The sequence below is a fragment of the Mobula birostris genome, chromosome 5, assembly GCF_030028105.1.
Source record: "Mobula birostris isolate sMobBir1 chromosome 5, sMobBir1.hap1, whole genome shotgun sequence".
NCBI lineage: Eukaryota > Metazoa > Chordata > Chondrichthyes > Myliobatiformes > Myliobatidae > Mobula > Mobula birostris.
Window position 1 is genome coordinate 202,533,062 of NC_092374.1, and position 12,181 is coordinate 202,545,242.

The 12,181-nt window shown below is 45.0% G+C and overlaps 1 pseudogene; it reads left to right on the top strand.

Moving 5' to 3' along the window:
- The window catches only part of LOC140198474 (zinc-binding protein A33-like), a 49,463-nt pseudogene that overhangs the window by 34,844 nt on the left and 2,438 nt on the right, over positions 1-12,181 (top strand).

The window sequence follows — 12,181 nt, forward strand, 5'->3', positions numbered from 1 at the left end:
AAAGATTAGCTTGCCCATTGAAACAGGCAGGGAAATGTGTGGTTTGAGTCAACAACCAGCACACCACACATTCTGACACCAACATAGTATGCCCACTACTTACCCGAGCTCGTACGTCTTTAGAATGTGGGAGAGAACTGAAGCACCGGAAAACTCGCGTGGTCAGGGGGAGATCGTATAAACTCCTTACAGCCGACAGCGAGAATCGAACCCGGTCACTCACACTGTAAAGTGTTACACTAACCACTATGCTGACGTGCCGCCCGCCGCCTCAGTAATAGCCTGGTCAACTTGCTATCTTATCAATCCTTCCTTCTTGTGGAATTCGTTAGAAAATGCCGGGATGGATTTACTCTGATCTCCTCTGGCAACATTAGTCCATTTAGTTTTCATATCCCGAGTGCTACAGCGCACTTAGTGGATGCTGCAGGTATTGCAGTAGTTTGGCAATTCTCCGAAAGCCAAAGAGTTTCGGACAAGCAAATGCCAGAGTTAATAAACAGCAAGTTGAGAGTTTGACCGAGGAATTAATTTGTCCTGTCTGTCTCATGGATCCGGTGTCACTGGAGTGTGGGCACAACTTCTGCCGCTCCTGTATCATACAGTGTTGGTTAGGGGAGGAGAAGAGAAATTCCTGCCGGGAATGTAGAGAGGTGTTGAACAGCCGCACTCTCAGGGTAAATCGGACCTTGGCAAGTCTGGTTGAGAAGGCTCAGAAATTAAGCCTGAATCCGAAAGAGGAGGGAAGGAATTTCTCTGCGATGAGCATGAAGAAGAACTTCAGCTGTTTTGTGAAACGGATGGGAAAGTCCTCTGTGTGATTTGTGCAACAGCGCGCGAACAGGTCTCACAATATCATGCCGGTTAAAGAAGCGGTGGGAAACCTTCAAGGTAAAGGCGAGAACAATTTGATCACGCAGCTATTTCTTTGTATTTTAATGTCTAACTCCCTCGTTGTTTTTTTTTCTCTTTTTTTAACAAACACATTCTCAGAATCAAGTTAAGTCTTCTATAAATTCTCTCACAAAAAAAGAAATCAGTAATCCAGGAAATGGAACAAGAGCAAAAACTCAAGATTTCTGGAGTCGAGGTAGGGTCTCGTTCTCGGAAAGGCGTCATCTTGTGTAAATTCGTCTACGCTTATTGCGTCTAAAGATATTCCCCTTCTGTGTGACAGGCACAGTACCGCAGCCTGGAGTCCTACACCAAATCGGAATTCGCTAGAATGCACCAGATTGTCGATTAGAAAGAGCAGCGCATCCTCAGAACTCCAGGAAGAAGTGCAGAAGATTTTAAGTACAATGGAGAAAAATCTTGGAGAGATTCAAGATAATTTAAAATCTGTAAAGCATAAACTCTCATCATTACTGAAACAGGTTGATGAAGGAGATGTAAACACGAGGAATTCTGCAGAAGTTGGAAATTCAAGCAACACACATCAAAGTTGCTGGTGAACGCAGCAGGCCAGGCAGCATCTCTAGGAAGAGGTACAGTCGACGTTTCGGGCCGAGACCCTTGCTGCCTGGCTGGCTGCGTTCACCAGCAACTTTGATGTGTGTTGATCAAGGAGATGACGTGATATCCCTGAGGGTGAGGGATTATGTTTCAGTTTGTGTCAACATTAGTTTTATTTGTCACGTGTCTACATGAAATAAAGGCGCGATTTTCTGATCAATTTGAACTGATTTAAAACAGAGGTGCTTCATCCCTTGCAAGGTGAATCCGATATTGTTACCGCATTAACTGTCCTCGCACACCGTCTGCATTTTACACACCCCTACCCCAACACACACACACACACACCTACCTCCGCGGTTGCTCTGGTCCTTACCTGTTTCCCAGCGTTAATATTCCTCTGACATTGACACAAACATTTACACGCTGTGAATGTGTCCGGTGTGGTGGGTAAGAGCGTGATTGTGTCTACGAGCGGGAGCTAACACCGGACTTTCAAATCGTACTTACATTCTATACAGTATGTATTCCTGTTTATTTATCTGCGTGTAATTTGCCCAGTGGGTTTCTGGCACTCAAAGAATGTAACCTGTTGACATCGAAGATAGGCCAATCACCACCGCATTTCAGCGGAGGAGGGGGGAGGGGCGTGGGCTGTGGAGGCTGAACTGAGAACCTGGGAGGTGAGAGGTGAAAGAAGTAAAGGTGAAATCTGACAGGAGAGGACCGTGGACCATGGGAGAGTGGGAAGGAGAAGATGGAGATGAGAAGAGAAGAGATAATAGGGGAGTCAGAATGAAGAAAGGCAGAAAGATATATATATATAGAGAGAGGGAGAAACTGCTGGAGGTTAGGGTTCATTTTTATTTGTCTATGACTTTTTGAGTTACACATTCTGTTCACTAAAGCTCTTTTGGGATTTACTATTTACCACTACAAATATTTAATATCGAGCTTTTGGTTTTTACACAAATAGATATAACATCCACATCCAGCCTATGAATTCTGGTGATATTTTAAAACTGATTATTCCTTTCATTGTGGTGGTCAGGTTTTCTCATTCCTGGTAATTGCATCCTTTCAGACATACATCAGGTTCAAATGTTCTTGCTGCCTGGACTTTCTCCCGCGCCTTTACCTCCTTCCTGCAACCTCCTCTTGTTATCTGTGTATCCGTGTTTGGGAATCCTTACTAGTTTGTCGCAACTTGGAGCCATTCAGTCTCATCAAATTCACATTTGTGCTTTATTTCTTTCAGGAGGAAGCAAACTGGAAGATGAGGTAGGATACACTCGACTCAAACTCTGCGCAGTTATGTGAAGTAATTAGGAAAGATGTTGATGTTCATAATTGGTTGCTTACTTTTTGCAGGATCAGTGAGGAGGACTGTGCATTATCAGTGGCAGATGGTGTCCTACTGGGTGCAAAATTCGATCACTCTTTTTTGGTGAACACAGCCTTGTGCAAAACATTTGATGTCATTAAGCGAGGTAAATCTGACACACACAAATTCAGAACATGGTACATAGAATAGCACTGTACAGGCTGTTCAGCCCATGATATTGTGCTGACCCTTTAACTTAGCCCATGATCTACCAAACTTTTCCTCGCCACTTATCCCTCCATTTTTCCTTCATCTACATGCCCATCAAAAAGTTAAATATCAGTAATGTATCTGCCACTACCCAGGCAGCACTTTCCACGCACTTAACCACCCTCTGTGTTATGAAAAACCTACCTCTGATAACCCCATGTACATTTGTCCAATCAACTTAAAATTACCCTTCATATTACCCTGGGGGAATAGCTCTATCTGTACATCTTTTTATCTTATACACATCTATCAAGATTTCTGTCATCCTCCTTCGCTCCATAGAGAGAACCTTCAACTCACTCAACTTTCCTTATAAGACATACTCTCTGAAGTTGTGTCAAAAGGGCAATCTTAATATAGTGATGGGAGATTTTAACATGCAGGTTGACTGGGAAAATTAGGTTGGTCATGGATCTCAAGAGAGTTGAATGCCCATGAAATGTTTTTTTTGTCCAGTCAGTTCCTGGCACCTAGGGGATCAGCAATACTAGATTGGATGTTATGTAATGAACCAGAGGTGATTAGGGAGCTTAAGGTAAAAGAGGCTTTAGGAAGCAGCAACCACAATATGTTTGAGTTCAATTTAATATATCTTTCAGTGGAGTAAAGGAAATTAGAGTGGCATGAGAGAGCACTTGGCCAAAGTTAATTGGAAGGAGATACTGGCAGGGATGACAAGCAAAGCAGCAATGGCTTGAGTTTCTGGAAAAATGAGGAAGGTGCAGGATATATGTGTTCCAAAACTGAAGAAATACTCAAAATGCAAAATAGTACAACCGTGGCTGACAAGAGGAGTCAAAGCTCATGTAAAAGCAAAAGAGAGGGCATACAACACAGCAAAAATTAGCAGGAAGATAGAGGTGGAAGCTTTTAAAAATCTACAGAGAGCAACTAGAAGAATCATTCGGAAGGAAAAGATAAAATATGAAAGCAAACTAGCAAACAATATCAAAGTGGATAGTAAAAGCTTTTTCAAGTATGTAAAAATAATTGAGAGATGAGAGTGGATATAGGAACACTAGAAAATGAAGCCAGAGAAATGATAACAGGGGACAAGAAGATGGTAGATCAACTAAATAAGTCTTCACTGTGGAAGACACTTGTAGTCTGCCAGATATTGTAGTGTGTGTGAGAAGAGGAGTGCAGTTACAATAACAAGGGAGAAGGTGCTCAAAAAGCTGAAGGATCTAAGGGTACATAAGTCACCTGGACCAGATGAACTGCACCCTAGGGTCCTGAAAGAGGTAGCGGTAGAGATTGAGAATACATTAGTATTGATCTTTCAAAAATCATTGGACTCTGGCATGGTGCCAGAGAACTGGAAAATTGCAAATGTCACTCCAATCTTTAAAAAAGGAGGAAGGTAGCGAAAAGTAAATTATAGACCAGTTAGCCTCACCTCAGTGGTTGGGAAGATGTTGGGAGTCAATTCTTAAGGGGGAGGTTATGGAGTACTTGGTCACATAGGACAAGATAGGACAAAGTCAACAGAGTTTCGTTAAGGGAAAAACTTGCCTGATAAACCTGCTGGAATTCTTTGAGGAGATTACAAGTAGGACTTAGGAAACAGGCTGCTGAAGGACTTAGACTAGAAGAATGTGCAAGAAAGTGGCAAATGAAATAAAATGTTGGAAAATGCATGGTTATGCACTTTGGTAATAGAAATAGATGTGCAGACTGTTTTTCTAAATGAGGAGAACATCCAAAATTCTGAGATGCAAAGGGTCATGAGAGTCCTTGTGCAGAACTTGAAGGTCAACTTGCAGGTTGAGACAAGGGTGAGGAAGGCAAATGCAATGTTAGAATTCAGGATACAAGAGCAGGGATGCGATGCTGAGGCTTTATAAGGCAACGGTGAGACCTCACCTTGAATATTGTGAACAGTTTTGGGGCCCTCATCCAAGCAAAGATGTGCTGGCATTGGAGAGGGTTCAGGTGAGGTTCAGAAGGATGATTCTGGGAATGAAAGGGTTATCATACAAGGAACGTTTGATGACTCTGCATCTGTACTCACTGGAATTCAGAAGGATGAGGGGGGTGGGGGGAGAATCTCATTGAAACATTTTGAATGTTGAAAGGCCTTGACAAGGAAGATGTGGAAAGGATATTTCTCATGGTGGGGTAGTCTAGGACAAGACAGCACAGCCTCAGGATAGAGGAGCATCCTTTTAAAGCAGAGATGTGGAAAAATTTCTTTAGCCAGCTGGTAGTAAATTTGTGAAATTTGTTACCACAGGCAGCTGTGGAGGCCCGGTTGCTGGGCATAATTGAGACAGCAATTCATAGGTTCTTGATTGGACACAGCATCAAAGGTTATGGGGAGAAGGGCAGTGAGTAGGGCTAAGGAGGGGGAAAAGGGTCAGCCATGATTGAATGGCAGAGCAGACTCGATGGGCCAAATGGCCTGATTCTGCTCCCGTGTGTTATGGTCTAATCCAGGCAGCAGCTTGGTAAATCTCTTCTGCATCATCAATAAAGTTTCTACATCTTTCCCGTAATAACTCAAAGAGAACGGAACACAATATTCCAGTGAAAGGTTAGGCTGAGCTTTGAGTAGGTTAAAAGGTCAGCACAAGGTCAAGGTCTGATGGGTCGGCACTCTACTGCTCCATGTTCTATGTTCAAAAGCCATATCTTGCAGTGCTTGCTGACATAGTGAGATTCTGTAAAGTGTTATAAATGTCTTTTAAGCTATATCCAGGAGATATTAATCACCTTTAAAGAGAAAGAAACTTTTAGAAAAAAATGCAGCTTTAACTATATCAGCTTTTTAAAAATATCTTTCCTTTGAAGCGTAATAAGCCAGCTAAAATCACCTGTTGCTACAAACATCTTGATGAAAAGCTGACACCAACTCCTGTTTAGATTTCAGATTAGATTAGATTCAACTTTATTGTCATTGTGCTAAATACAGATACAAAGACAATGAAATGCATTTAGCATCTGACCAGAAATGCAAAGAATAGTGTTACTTACGAAATAACTGCGAATAAAGAAAGTGTTACAGCACACAAATATAAAAGTACTGAGACAGTACAATATGGATGCAATATTGCTTAGCGCTGTGATCAAAGGTTCAGCAGTGTCACGGCCTCGGGGAAGAAGCTCTTCCTATTCCACTATGTGACAAATCTTCAAGAGAGTTTAAATAAGTTTTAATAGTGGCGGGAACCAGAGCCCCACATCAGTAAGGGATGGATCAGGCCAGAAGTTAGATGCCAGGGAAAGTATTGAAAGGCAAAATATAAATAACAGATATGATGTTTCAGATAGTTTAAATTGTGTATATTTTCATGCTAGGAGTATTATGGGTGAGGGTGATGAACGTAGAGCATAGATCAGTGCATGGAACTATGATGTTGTAGCCTTACTGAAACTCGGTTGAGAGAGGGGCAGGAATGGCTGATTAATGTACCAGGTTTTCAAAGTTTTGGAAAATATAGAGGAGGAGGGAAAAGAGGGGGTTGAGGTGTGCTACTAATCAAGGACAATATCACAGTTGCACTCACGGCAGACGTAATGAGGGGTCAGACTGAGTCCAGTTGGCTGGAACTCAGGAATAGGACTGAACAGAACGAGGTTAGGAAATTCATTAGGCAACTCATAATTAATTGAAGCTCACACTTTATTGTCTCTGCACAAACAACAATATAACTATGTTGACCCCAGGCTAACAACTTAGAAAATAAATTCTACTGATCCCTCTGTACCAATACTCACTCAGACAACTTGTCCAATTTATAACGCCAAAATAGGGGATCTCCATTGGCCAGACGTTGGATCCTTCCTCCTCCCAGCCCCTGGCATGGGGGTTCTTCCTCGCGATGGTGACTCGCCAGAGTGATTGCTGAGAGCGCAATTGGTGTCATTTTTATATCGATTTCTTGTTATTTTAAACGTAGCATTCCAGTGTCATTGACTGTAGGTCAAGTGTCAGACCCTTGTGACAAGAATACACATAGATTAAGATGTAGCTGTCCTGTGCTGGCACCGGTGGGATCAGCAGTTGATCTGCCACCTGTCTTCAGGAGAGAGAGAGATAAGGAAGACAATGGAGCAGCTTTTGGAGATGTGTAATGAAGGGACGGGAGAGAGAGTAACAGAAGGAGAGAGCTGTCAAGAGCGGCTCCCCCTTTGAACCCTGAACTGTTTGAAGTGATGGTCAGGCGATACCCCAGCCGGGGGATAAAAAGGGACAGGTTCGCTAAGGCGACACACACGACACCCGAGGTAACAAGACCCTGGAAGTGGTGTGTCTCTCACAAGTCGGTGGGAAGTACTGGGCCATAAACGCACAGGGTGGAAAGGCACGATCGGCAGGAACCTAGTGTGTGTCCACCCTTGCCTGGGGGCCAGGTTCAGTGCAGGGAAACGATCGTATCTGGAAACGGAGGGGTCACGGTCAGTGACCTCAGATGACATCACAAAGGACTCGCCCGAAAGCTGACTGCGAAGGTCTGTGTGGAAGCCTTGAATATTCATTCGTTTTTGCTCTCTCTCTCCTTCCCCCCACTGTCCATCACCATGGCAGCGATTACTGCGAACTGAACTGAACTAAATTGAACTGAACTTTGCGTCACTTTGAAACTGGTCATTTACCCCTAGACGACGATAGAGCTTGATTGATCCTGTTATCTTAATTCTGTGTACATGTGTGTTTATCATTGCTGAACTGTTGCATTCATTATCCTTTTGATTAGATTACTGTGTTGCTTGTTTCTTTAATAAAACTTTCTTAGTTCTAGTAATCCAGACTCCAACTGAATGATCCATTTCTGCTGGTTTGGCAACCCAGTTACGGGGTACGTAATATAAGTGGGGTTCTCGTCCGCGATTTTGAAGGCTAAATTTGGGACGGAGTAAATTGATTGGGTCAAAATTCCCGAAAGAAAGAAAAGACAAACAGCAGAAATGGAGGCTGAGGAATTTATAAAGGCGCCGACCTTGGAGGCATTAGAGGATGCCAGGAAATCGGAATTGGTAGCTGTGGCCAAACTGTTGAATCTTGCTAAGGGGAAGCTGACAATGAGGAGAGAGGAGATACACAGAGCTATCGTAGAGCACTATGTATCTAAAGGTGTGTTTCCCCAAGGCGAGCTGGGGGTGGTGTCTATTGAAAAACCTGCTGGAGACGCGGTACAGGTACAGCTTGAAAAACTGAGACTCGAGCACGAGTTCCGGGTACGGCAGTTAGAACACGAAGAGAGGCAGGAGAGAGAGTTAGAAAGGCAGGAGAAAGAGAAAGAGTTAGGAAGGCAGGAGAGAGAGAGAGAGAGAGAGAGAGAGAGAGTTGGAGAGAGAAGAGAAAGAGAGGCAATGGGAGTGAGAAGAGAGAGAGAGGCAGAGGGAAAGGGAATTTGAGCTGGAGAAGTTAAAGTTAAGGGCCGAGCAGGGGCTCGTGCCGAACCAAGGTGGAGGGTTCAGGGCGACCCAGGAGGTTAGGCTGGTTCCCCCATTTGATGATACCGATGTGGATTGGTACTTTCTCCATTTCGAAAAAGTTGCTACAAGTCAGGACTGGCCGAGGGATAAGTGGGCTGGCTGTTTTACTTCAGAGTGTACTGAAAGGGAAAGCCCAACAAGCTTACTCCGCTTTGTCCACGGAAGATGGCCAGAGGTATGAGGTGGTGAAAGAGGCCATCCTCAGGATTTATGAGTTGGTCCCGGAGGCATACCGGCAGAGGTTCCGGAATGCGAGGAAGCAGTGGGACCGCACGTATTTAGAGTTTGCCCGTGAGATGCAGACATATTGTGAGCGTTGGTGCGCCTCGAAGGGGGTAGAGGGGGATTATGACAGATTGCTGCAGCTGATCCTGATTGAGCAGTTTAAAGGTTGTGTCCCTGAGGGTATGAGACCCTACCTCGATGAGAAAGAGGCAGCCACGTTAGCCGCAACTGCTAAGTTAGCAGATGAGTATGCGTTGACGCATAAAATGAAGTTTGCCCCGAGTAAATGCTACCAGAAGGGATGTCAGGACGGCGGGGAGAGTCCGCCAGAAAAGTCAGAAAGTAAGCCGGGGGCTAGTGAGAAGGATAAGGTAGACCGGGAGCAGTCTGGTAGGAAGTCTCCTGGGGTCGTCTGTTATAATTGCGGGAAAGTCAGACACTTTGCGTCCAGGTGCTTTGCCCCAAAGAAGGAGACGGGAAAAGGAAAAACGGTGATTTTGACTGGCTGTATCGAGCTGGTAAGCAAACCGCTAGGGAAGGACAGGTCTGCCAAAGTTCAGGAAGGGCGCGAGAAGTTTATCTCGGTCGGATTGGTGTCAGTGAAGGAGGGGTTAAAACCAGTTCCAGTGTGGATCTGGAGAGACATGGGAGCGTGTCAGTCACTAATACTGAAGAGTGTATTAGAGTTTAGCTCAGAGACCCAGACTGGGGAGGTCAAGGTCAAAGGTATTGGAGAAGGGACAGAGACAGTCCCTTTGCACCAGGTACACTTACAAAGCAACCTGGTCTCTGGACTAGTCACGATTGGGGTGAGGCCCGAATTACCGATGAAAGGCGTGGAAGTCTTGCTCGGAAATGACGTCGACGGGGGAATCGTGTTTGAAGCAGTGAGATTGACAGGTCAGCCTGCCAGCATTGAGGCCCCGCCCATGGACTCACAGGTTCATCACGGGACCGCGGTAGTAGATTTAGCTGAGACGTTTCTGCCAGCCTTGTACGAGAAGGGGGTAGAAAGTGAAAAGAAGGAGTGTAGTGAGGCAAGAGATAGTGAGGGAGCTGGGACAGACATAGCATTAGCCAGGAAAGAATTGTGCAGATGCAGGAGCGAGACGAGGGGCTGATGGTTTTGGCAGAGACAGCTCTCTCTGACACAGACTTGACAAGGGAACTAGTAGGCTATTATGTGGAGGAGTAAGTGCTAAGGAAGAAAGGGAAACCAAGTACCGTACCCGCAGATGAGGAATGGGTGGTGGTGCAAAAGAGTTATGGGGATGAGGTTTTTAACCTGGCCCACAAGGTACCCCCCGGTGGACATTTTGCGGTACTGGAGGGAACAGTTGGTGGAATCATGAAAGAGGTTTACCGGCTCCACCGGAGGAAGGATGTTATTGATTATGGCCGACTCGAACTGAGACGGTCACAGGCTTTTGATATGCTAACAAACCTAGTCGGTGTTAGCGCGGAAATCAATGAAGCTAGGGTCCCCCCGATAAGAGAAAAAAACCATTTTGAAAAGATGAGTATGGTATCGATCAGATGGGAGAAGGCTATTGTTTTGGCCAGGTCTGCTGATAAGGTCTCTCCCTTAATCCCCAAACAAAGCGACTCTTTAGGAGAAGTAATTAAACGACTCACACCTGTGTGTTTGATTGTCCCGAGGCGATGCAAAGAACTGGGACGTTGGGTGGTGTCTGTCAACAAGCAACATCTATATAGAATGAGTAATTCAGTGACTAAAGGGCTGCCGAACACAGAGGTGTGTATTGGCAATGTAATACGGATGTCTGAAGCCAGCTTGATAGTGAACCTTGAAAAAAATGAGTTCGGCCACACGAAGGTCACTTACCTGGGAATTGTGGTGACACAGGGGCAGCTGGCAGCGATGCAAGCTACAGTGCAGGCTATCGCTGACCTCCCAACCCCGACAGACAAGAGGGCCCTCAGAAGGCTCTTGGAGATGGTGGGGTACTGTAGGAAGTTTTGCAATAACTCTGCGGTCACTACCCCTCCCCCTCCTACTAAGCCCTTGAGCGAGAAAACTAAGTCGGAATGGGACGACCCTTGTTATTGTGGTCCGGGACAAATCAAATGAGAGGTTACATTGATCGCAATTCATCAGTGTTTTTGGCCACTATGAAGTTTGCTAAATTGGAGCCTGGTCTAAGGGATTATTAATAACACATATAAGAGGAATAGAAAATGTGATGGCTGACTGTCTGTCAGGTGTTGACAACTACAAACTCGCTGTATTAGCCAAATAGCTGATAAAGATGTATATTTGTGTGTGTATCAAATAATGTATTCATGTTCGTAATTTTTACCCCCTGGTAAAAATCCTTAAAGGGGGGAAGTGTGACAAGAATACACATAGATTAAGATGTAGCTGTCCTGGGCTGGCACCAGTGGGATCAGCAGTTGGTCTGCCACCTGTCTTCAGGAGAGAGAGAGATAAGGAAAACAGTGGAGCAGCTTTTGGAGATGTGTAATGAAGGGACGGGAGAGAGAGTAACAGAAGGAGAGAGCTGTCAAGAGCGGCTCCCCCTTTGAACCCTGAACTGTTTGAAGTGATGGTCAGGCGATACCCCAGCAGGGGGATAAAAAGGGACAGGTTCGCTAAGGCGGCACACATGACACCCGAGGTAACAAGACCCTGGAAGCGGCGCGTCTCTCACAAGTCGGTGGGAAGTACCGGGCCATAAACGCACAGGGTGGAAAGGCACGATCGGCGGGAACCTGGTGTGTGTCCACCCTTGCCTGGGTGCCAGGTTCAGCGCAGGGAAATGATCATATCTGGAAATGGAGGGGTCACGGTCGGTGACCTCAGATGACATCACAAAGGACTCGCCGGAAAGCTGACTGCGAAGGTCTGTGTGGAAGCCTTGAATATTCATACGTTTTGCTCTCTCTCTCCTTCCCCCCCACTGTCCATCGCCACGGCAGCGATTACTGCGAACTGAACTAACTTGAACTGAACTTTGCGTCACTTTGAAACTGGTCAATTACCCCTGGACAACGATAGAGCTTGATTGATCCTGTTATCTTAATTCTGTGTACATGTGTGTTTATCATTGCTGAACTGTTGCATTCATTATCCTTTTGATTAGAGTACTGTGTTGCTTGTTTCTTTAATAAAACTTTCTTAGTTCTAGTAATCCAGACTCCAACTGAGTGATCCATTTCTGCTGGTTTGGCAACCCAGTTACGGGCTACGTAACACCCTTAACACCCTTTTATTGGCTCTGCTCTAGACCATCATTCTTTTATTGACCATCAAGTGACAATTGATAATTTATAGCTCCTCGTTCTTAATCAGCAACAAACTCGAATCACTCCAGGCAGGCATCAACCCCAACATTCACAAACTTGCATGCTATATCCAGCCAAAGAACATCTTAGAAATAAGTTCTTATTTGGAAAGGATCTTCAGTCCTGCAGATTACCTGAAGCATCATTGTGTCTTCTTCA